The following is an 8,071-nucleotide window of genomic DNA, read 5'->3' as shown; positions in this document are numbered from 1 at the left end:
AAATAAATAAATAAATAAATAAATAAATAGGGCTGGAGATGTGGCTCAGTGGGTAAATTCAATCCCTGAGTTCAATCCCTGCACGAACACACACACACACACACACACACACACTCTCTCTCTCTCTCACACAAAGAACTCATGGAACATCCAAGACAGAGTAAAAACAAATAGACCAGAAAACTATCTTTAAAAAATTACAAGAATATTGAAATCATATAACACAGTTTTCCCTTCCTTATGGATTGAAATTAATATCAATCCAGCAGAAAGTAAGAAAATATATAACTATGAAAATTCAACAAATTATTTTTAATTTTATTTTAATGGAGTATCATAATTATACAAAGTAATTGGATTCCTTTTAACAAAATCATATATACAAGGATTTTGATTTCAAGCTCTTTCTTCTTCTCTTCCCTCCATCATTTTCCTTCTTCAACTCTATTAAACTTCCTGTCTTCTATACATAAAAGTGACATTCTCTTAAACAATTTATTTCTTAAACAACTAATGGATCAGATAAAACAAGCAAGAATTTAGAAAATATCTGCAGATAAATGAAAAGAAAAATACAACATACCAACATGTATAAGACAGAATGAAAGCAGTAATAAAAGGGAATTTTATAGCAGGAAATGTTTACATTAAAAAATCCAACTTTACAACTCAAGAAAATCCAAAAGAAAATCAAAACAAAAAATTTAAAAAATCAAGAGATATTTTCTAAATATCAATAAAATTGATAAATTCTTTGCTTGACAGAAAACTACAAAACAAACCAGACTATTAAAATGAAGACAGGAATAAGAAAGGGAACACTACTTAACCGATACCACAGAAATCAAAAGGATTATACAAAAATATTACGAATAATCATATTTTTAAAAATAGAATAACAAAGGACAAATGGAAAATTGGATAGAAACATTGAAACTATCATGAATACTTCATAAAAGTTTTTAAAAATGTGAACAGCCCCAAATTTAATAAGAGAATTGAAGACATAATTTAAAAAAAAAATCTCTCCCCCAAAATAAAAAATTCCCAAGACTAGGTGGCTAAATCATAAATTTCCACCAAAAATGTAAAAAGAATTAAACCAAACATCTTCAAATTCTTCCAAACAACAAAAGAAAAAGAAACACTCCCAACTGAATCTAGGAGGCAGTGACACCAAAACCAAAGAGAGATTCAATGCAAAAAGAAATTGACAAGACTATTATCTCTAATGAAAATTGACATAAAAATCCTCAACAAAATACTAGCAAATCAAATTCAAGAGCACTTTAAAAATATTATAGAATAATAAGATGAATTTATTCCTGGAAAGTAAGAATAGATCAACATATGAAAATCAATCAGTGTCATACATCACACTAACAGAATGAAGAATAAAAACTACAGGATCATCTATCACCATTCACTCCTGCTGTCATAGCAAGACATCTCTGCTTCCAGGATGACACCTTGTTGCTACATTCTCTGGGGATCCCTGCTGTATCCTCATATGGAGGAAGGGATGAAAGGGAACAGAAGGGCTTGACTGAGAGAGCCCTTTTATAAGAGCACTTAAACCCATTCATGAGGGCAGAATCTAAATAAGTCAGTCACAATTACATAGCAGGGTTCATACCTTCTAACGCTTAATACTGTTGCTTTGGGAATTCATTTTCAACATGAATTTCAGAAGGAAAAAAAAAAGTAGTATTCTACCCCGATGCCTCAGAATTCATGTTCTCCTCATACACAAAATCACATTGTTTCCATCCCAATAGCTCCAGTGACTTGTTCTAGAAATAACTCCACGTCTAAAATTCAGAGAATCATGTATCATTTAAGTAAGCTGTGGGTAAGATTCAAAGGTTTGTTTCATTCTGAGACAAACTGCCCTCTAATCATGAACTCATGAAATCAGACAAGTGATATGCTTCCAAAATAAAATTGCAGGCCAGCTATAAGATAGAAATCTAATTCCAACACAGAGAAAGAGTCAAGGAAAAGGAGTAACATGTCTCAAGGGCAAACATGAAGTCTTAAGGCTTGTAAATAACCTCTGACTCCATGTGCAACATGCTAAGGTAGAGACTGGACACCCAACGCCGTAAATAGTTTGCCCTGGTGGTTTTGCTGGACACAGCACACCCAGCAGCTTTAGATGGAGAGAGTCAGATGCCAGTGGCTCTTCCAGGGTGGAATTTCACACACTGATGGCTTTGTAGTTCTGAAATCTCAGAGGGGGCACTACCATCAGGACTCCACCTGCATTACCCTAATGGGGATCCTGAAGAGATACCATTCCTAAAAGTCAAATCTTTGGGCCCTGAGGCTCTCTGAGGCATTTTTTGAAATCTAGGTGGAAAATGCCATGCCTCCACAACATTCATATCGGGCTAACCTACAGAGTTAGCCCGATATGAATGTCATCAATACTTAGGATATGTGCCTTCCAGAGAGCAGCTTGATCCACAAGTCTCCCAGTAAAAGAGTGTTGCACCAGAATGTGAGGAAAAAAGACATGAGACATTGCTAACCAGTGAACTCCAGAGTCCCATTGAGTGCCCTGGGCCCCTTCGTCTTTTTGATAAAAGCCAGTCTTGCTAGGATGAGGTAATATCTCACTACGACTTCAATTTGAGTTTCCCTAATCAATGATTTTGAACATTTTTTTCATATACCTGTGAGCAATTAGTATGCTTTGTTTTGAGAAAGTCAATTTAGACTGCCCATTTTAAAAGCAAGATATTTGTGTTTTTTTTTCTTCTAGCAATAATGTGATATGCATTTCAAAAAAGATATAAGAAAGGACTTTGAAGTCAACTTTTTTTAAAGAAATAAAAAATGTGGTGCAAGAAGCATCTAGCTTAAATATTACACAACACATATAGGTATTAAAACCTAATATGGTATCCTATTAATATTTAAAATTCTTATGTCTTTATTAGTTAAAAATAACAGAAGAAAAAGAACTGTACAAAACAACCAGAAAACAATTGACGAAATGGCAAAATTAAGTCCCTATCAGTAATAACCTTAATTATAAATGAATTAAACTCTGTAACCCAAAGAGAGAGTGGCTGAGTAGGTGAAAAAAAAGAGCCAATTATGTCCTGACTACACTACATGCAGAGCATATCTATATGAGAGGATGGAAAAAGATATTCCACACAGAGAATAACCAAAAAGAGGAAAGGTGGTTGTAATTAGATAAAATAGACTTTATATCAAAACTGCCATAACAAGAGGCAAAAGCACAGAACAAATCAATAAAACCAAAAATTGATCCTTTCAAAAAATAAATGAGATCTACAAACCACTAGCTAGAATAAGAGAAAAGGAGAAGACTCTAATATAAAATAAAAGAATGAAAGTGGAGATATTGCAAAGATATCTTACAAATAAAATGATCATAAAAGATTATTATGAACAACATTAGGCCAACATATAGCATAACTTAGAGGAAACGGATGAATTCCTAGAAAAAAATAACCTTCTCAAGATTAAATCAAAAGAAAGAAAAAGCTTGAAAAGAAAGGGAAATCAGGAGAGAAACAGAAGGAGACAGGATGAAGCACAAGTCAATTACCTTCCAGAAAAGAAAAATTCTGAATTCTCCCATACACTCAAAGAATAATTATTACCAATTCTTCTTAAACTCTTCAAAATAACTGAGCAAGAGGTAATACAAGGACAAAATTATCTTGATAACTAGGCCAAACAAAAATGCCTCAAGGGGAAAATACAAAATAACAATAAAAACAAAGCAAAACAAGACAACAAAAACCTACAGGCCAACATCTCTCATGAACATTGATGTCAAAGTCCTCAATTAAATCTTAGCAAGCCAAATTCAGTAACACACTAAAATACTATACGTCATGATCAAGTGGGGTCTATTCTTGGCAAAGATGGCTAGTTTAACATACATGAATCAGCCCACATGACACATGACATTAAAGAGAGAAAGATAAAAACCACATGATTAATCTCAAATGATGCAGAAAATGCACCTAACAAATTTCAACTTTCTCTTTCTCTTTTTTTTTGGGGGGCAAGGGGTGGGTAGTAGAGGCACTTTACCTCTGAATTATATCCTCTAACGCTGTTTTTTTTTTTAACTTTATTTTGAGACAGGGTCTCAAAAAGCTGCTGAGATTGGCTTCAAACTTGTAATCAGTCCTCCTGCTTCAAACTGCCAAGTAGCTGGGATCACAGGCAAGTGTCACCAAGCTCAGATCAATATCTTTCTTGATTTAAAAAAAAAATCTTAACAATTTGGTACAGAAGCTTTCCAGAATTTCTTCATCTTGAAAACAAACTTTTTCCATTAAGCAAGAACTCTCCTTTACCATGTCTCTGAATCCCTGAAAACCATCATTCTACTTTCTGTTTCCATGAATTACATTACTTTAGATACATCATAAAAGTGGATTATGTATACCTCCTGACCACATCTAAATTGCAACAAAGGTCTACTTCTTAAATGCTCACCCAAATTCCCTAACACAAGTCAAAATTTTATTAGTCCCATCTAACATCTTTTTTACTGAAATGAACCATGGTTTACTGTAGTAAGTATTGTGTCTTGGTGCAATGAGTAATACACCATCTTGTTCAACAACAAATGTGTTCACAATGGTCTTTGGCAAGAAGGAACTGGAAGAAGGAAATAAATTTATCCTGAAACCATCTATTCACTGGTAGGGAGTTTCTTCTTAGAATTATAAATAATGGAATATAGTTTCCACATATGTACTTTAGATAAGCACTAGAAGCCTTTAAAGCATTTATATGATTCCTATAATATACTAAAATTCAAGGTAATGTTTTGTGAAATAGTTTATACTTGCAAATCACATGTATGTTAAAGAGTTGATATACAAAATGTATGATAATTGGAGGATACTCAAGATAGCAGAATAGAGGAGGCTAATTCTGTGGTGTGAACAGAATAGAGGAGGCTAATTCTGTGGTGTGAAACCAAGAAAGCAGGTAAGCAGCTTCTCAGTAAGGTGGTGGGGGGAAAAAGAGTGGGGAACTTTACTGGGACCAATACTGGAAATTCAACCATATTGAGGACTCAAGAGAATGGATATAAATAGATAAGGAAGAAATACCCCACTCTGCTGCCAGCATTGCCAATGCTTGCCAGAGCAGTACCTTCAAGGGCAAAGTGGAGGAATCGTGGTTTAAAGGGAACCAGTATTTTTAGGAGGCCTTCGCTGGGTCTTGGTATGGAAAGATCAGAAATCTAAGACACTGCAGATTGACCCAGAAGGTGTGCTGCATAATACTCTTTGGCAGGAAAGAAGCCAAGACTCTCCGGACAGCCTGTGGAGAACAGATGAAGAATCTGTCTTGCAGCCACTCTGCAGTGGCAGCCGCTGTGGGGGCCCAATCCTGGCAAACCTGAACTGAGTCCGAAAAACAGGCCTGACAAACCCATGTCATAGAAAGTGCCCAAGAGGCCAGGAGGAAATCAGACTTGGAGAGGGTTTTACAGGGAAATACAGTTCTGGAAAACCACCCAGATCCCCACTTTCCCTTCATTCCTGCAGTTCGAAAGTCGGAGTCTGGCCAGAAATTGGAAAGGGTGGGGGCAGAAGTGACAGTTTGGGGACTGAACTTAAGAGTCCAGGAAAGGTGGGGAGGGTATGGTGAAAGAGGGGGCGAAAGGACTGGCTCCTCCACCATATGAGTGGAACCCAGCAGAGATCCCTGGGGTGCAGTCACCCAGTGGGTGGCTGCAGGTGCTGGGCCCTGACAGTTTCCTGATTTTAAAACCTCAGACCAATCACCATTCCAGAAAGTACGAGGAAACCTATATAGACCTAAATCCCCCCTTCAGGAGCTCTGTCTATGAGAACTCCTCTTAAAGAACACGACAGTGACTCCACCCTCAGGGAGGAGCAGACATCACACTCCAGTTCACTCTATCTAGCATAGTGGAAAAGGTGAGCTGAGGATTTTTGAACTCCAAACTGACAATTTGACAAGCAACTCAAAAAGAGGAAGGATTTGACAGCCTGTAGTCCAATTCTCTCATATTGACTACATTCCTCAGGAAGAAATAAAAAGAAAGACATTTGAGAAGAGACAACAAACACATATTCCTATTAAGAAATTTTGGTCACTGAAGGAAAAAATTCCTTGACTTTTCATAAAGAACTTCTTTTTAGGAGGATCCAAGAAGGTGAAATAGAGGAGTTACTGTTTCTGGCTGCTTTGTGGAATTAAGCCAAAAAAGCAGTCAGGCAGCATCTCCACAAGGTCTCATCTTGATGGAATACAATGCAACAGGACCCCTATACAGCGGATTTTCCCAGAAACCATCAGAGCTGCAACCACTGCGCAGAAATCAGAACCTCTGTGTTCCAATAAGACTCCGAACTCTGCACCCAAAGCCCACAGTTCTAGCGCACAGGGCTCTCAAGCATTGGAGCAGAATCACCTAATCAGCTGTGCTCCACTCCCATGCAGGTCACTCGGCTGCAATCTAGCCACAGTACAAAGCCATCCCAGCTCCCCCACCTCACCGGACACCCTGGCGCTGGAAGCAGACCCACTTCGTCTTGGAAAACCTCTCTCAACATATTTGGTGGGCATGGCTATCAGAGCGGACCTGGACCTCTGTTTGAACAGGTACCTGGTTTCCAATTTCCTCCCCCTCCCCCCTTCCCAGCTGAGATTACTCAGCACAAAAACTGCTCTCAGCTGAAGGAGAGCTCAGTGCGACCAGGGCACCGCCCATCTTTAAGAGCCTGAGGTCAAGAGGTCCAGCATTTGGGAGCTGGTAAGCAAGAGAGGGGAGGAGTCTAAAACCTGGAGCAAATCAGAGAGACCAGGATTGGGAAGCCTTGGGGGGTCTCAAGTCTTCTCACCCTGGTTACCTACACCACCCCGAGGACAGAGACTCCAGCTTAAAATAGGCTACTCCACCTACTGGAAGACAGGAGAGGCAGGAAGAAAACAGAATTCTAAGAGTATTTTTTTTTTCCTTCTTATTCTTCTTCTTTCTCCTCTACCCTTCTATCCTCTGGCACTCACAACCCCAACATATGTAAAACCAAGAACTTTACATGAAACAGAACTTTGAGAACTAAGTCACCTGAATAATATAATATAGAAGAATTTCATAAGGCCCCCCTTTTTTCTTTCTCTTTTTTTCTTCTTTCTTCTCTTTCTTTTTCTTTCCTTATTTTCCTGATTCTCTTTCTTCTTCTTTCACCCTCCAAATTTTACTAGTTTAACATCTTGTAATTTTCTAAATAAATATGTGTGTTTGTCTTTATGTACTCTATTGTCCTCCCACTTACTTGTCTACCCTAAATTACTACCTGTCTATTCCCCTGCTACTAACCCTCTTCATTGGAGTTCTCCTTCAAGTTTCCTAAGTTATATTAAAGCCATACCCTCACATATTTCCCCCTTAGTGTATCATCCTATGCCTGACCCTAAGTTCACTGTCCACCACCAGAAACTGTACACCTTTTAGGAAACTACTGATTATATTTTAAATAACCATTGAATCCAACATTTCTGGACATTGAGACTAACTATAAATGTCTTAATAACAATAGTTTTCACAGGTGATATACTGTTAATATTAGGATCTGTTAACATTGTCCTTCCCCACAAAGGAGGGATCATGGAACCATAAAGAGCACTAAAAATCTATAGGGTAAAAACAATAACATACCAGCCCCCACAGAGCTGAAAGGAAAGAAACATGAGCAATATGAAAAGACAGGGGAAGAAAATACCACAAATAATTCAAGACAACACATTATTAGAAGAATTGACAGCTACAGCAGAAAAAAAAGGACAGAGAAAGATTTCAGGATATACTTGGTTAAAATGTTTGGGGAACTCAAAGAAGACATTAAAGAACAAAAACAGGCAGAGAAACATCACTTTGACAATGAGCTATATAAATAAATCCAAGAAGCAAAAGATAATATCAACAGGGAGATAGAGGTATACAAAAAACAAACAAACAAAAAACAGAAATCCTTGAAATAAAAGAAATAACAAACCAAATTAAAAACTCAAACAAGAGCATCACCAACAG

General features: G+C 37.3%; 1 protein-coding gene across 1 annotated transcript in view; it reads right to left on the bottom strand.

Annotated features, from left to right (window-relative positions):
* Nucleotides 1–7,261, bottom strand: part of Adam18 (ADAM metallopeptidase domain 18) — a 119,430-nt gene extending 112,169 nt beyond the window's left edge. The window contains exon 1 of the mRNA XM_048792863.1: nt 7,252–7,261. The gene's annotated coding sequence lies outside the window, so the exon portion shown is untranslated. The remainder of the gene's footprint in view (nt 1–7,251) is intronic.
* Between the last annotated feature and the right edge of the window lie 810 nt (nt 7,262–8,071).

The sequence above is a fragment of the Marmota marmota genome, unplaced genomic scaffold (genome assembly GCF_001458135.2).
Source record: "Marmota marmota marmota unplaced genomic scaffold, marMar, whole genome shotgun sequence".
NCBI classification, from domain to species: Eukaryota; Metazoa; Chordata; class Mammalia; order Rodentia; family Sciuridae; genus Marmota; species Marmota marmota.
The sequence above is the reverse complement of the archived record's forward strand: the minus strand, read 5'-3'. Positions and strand labels throughout refer to the sequence as shown.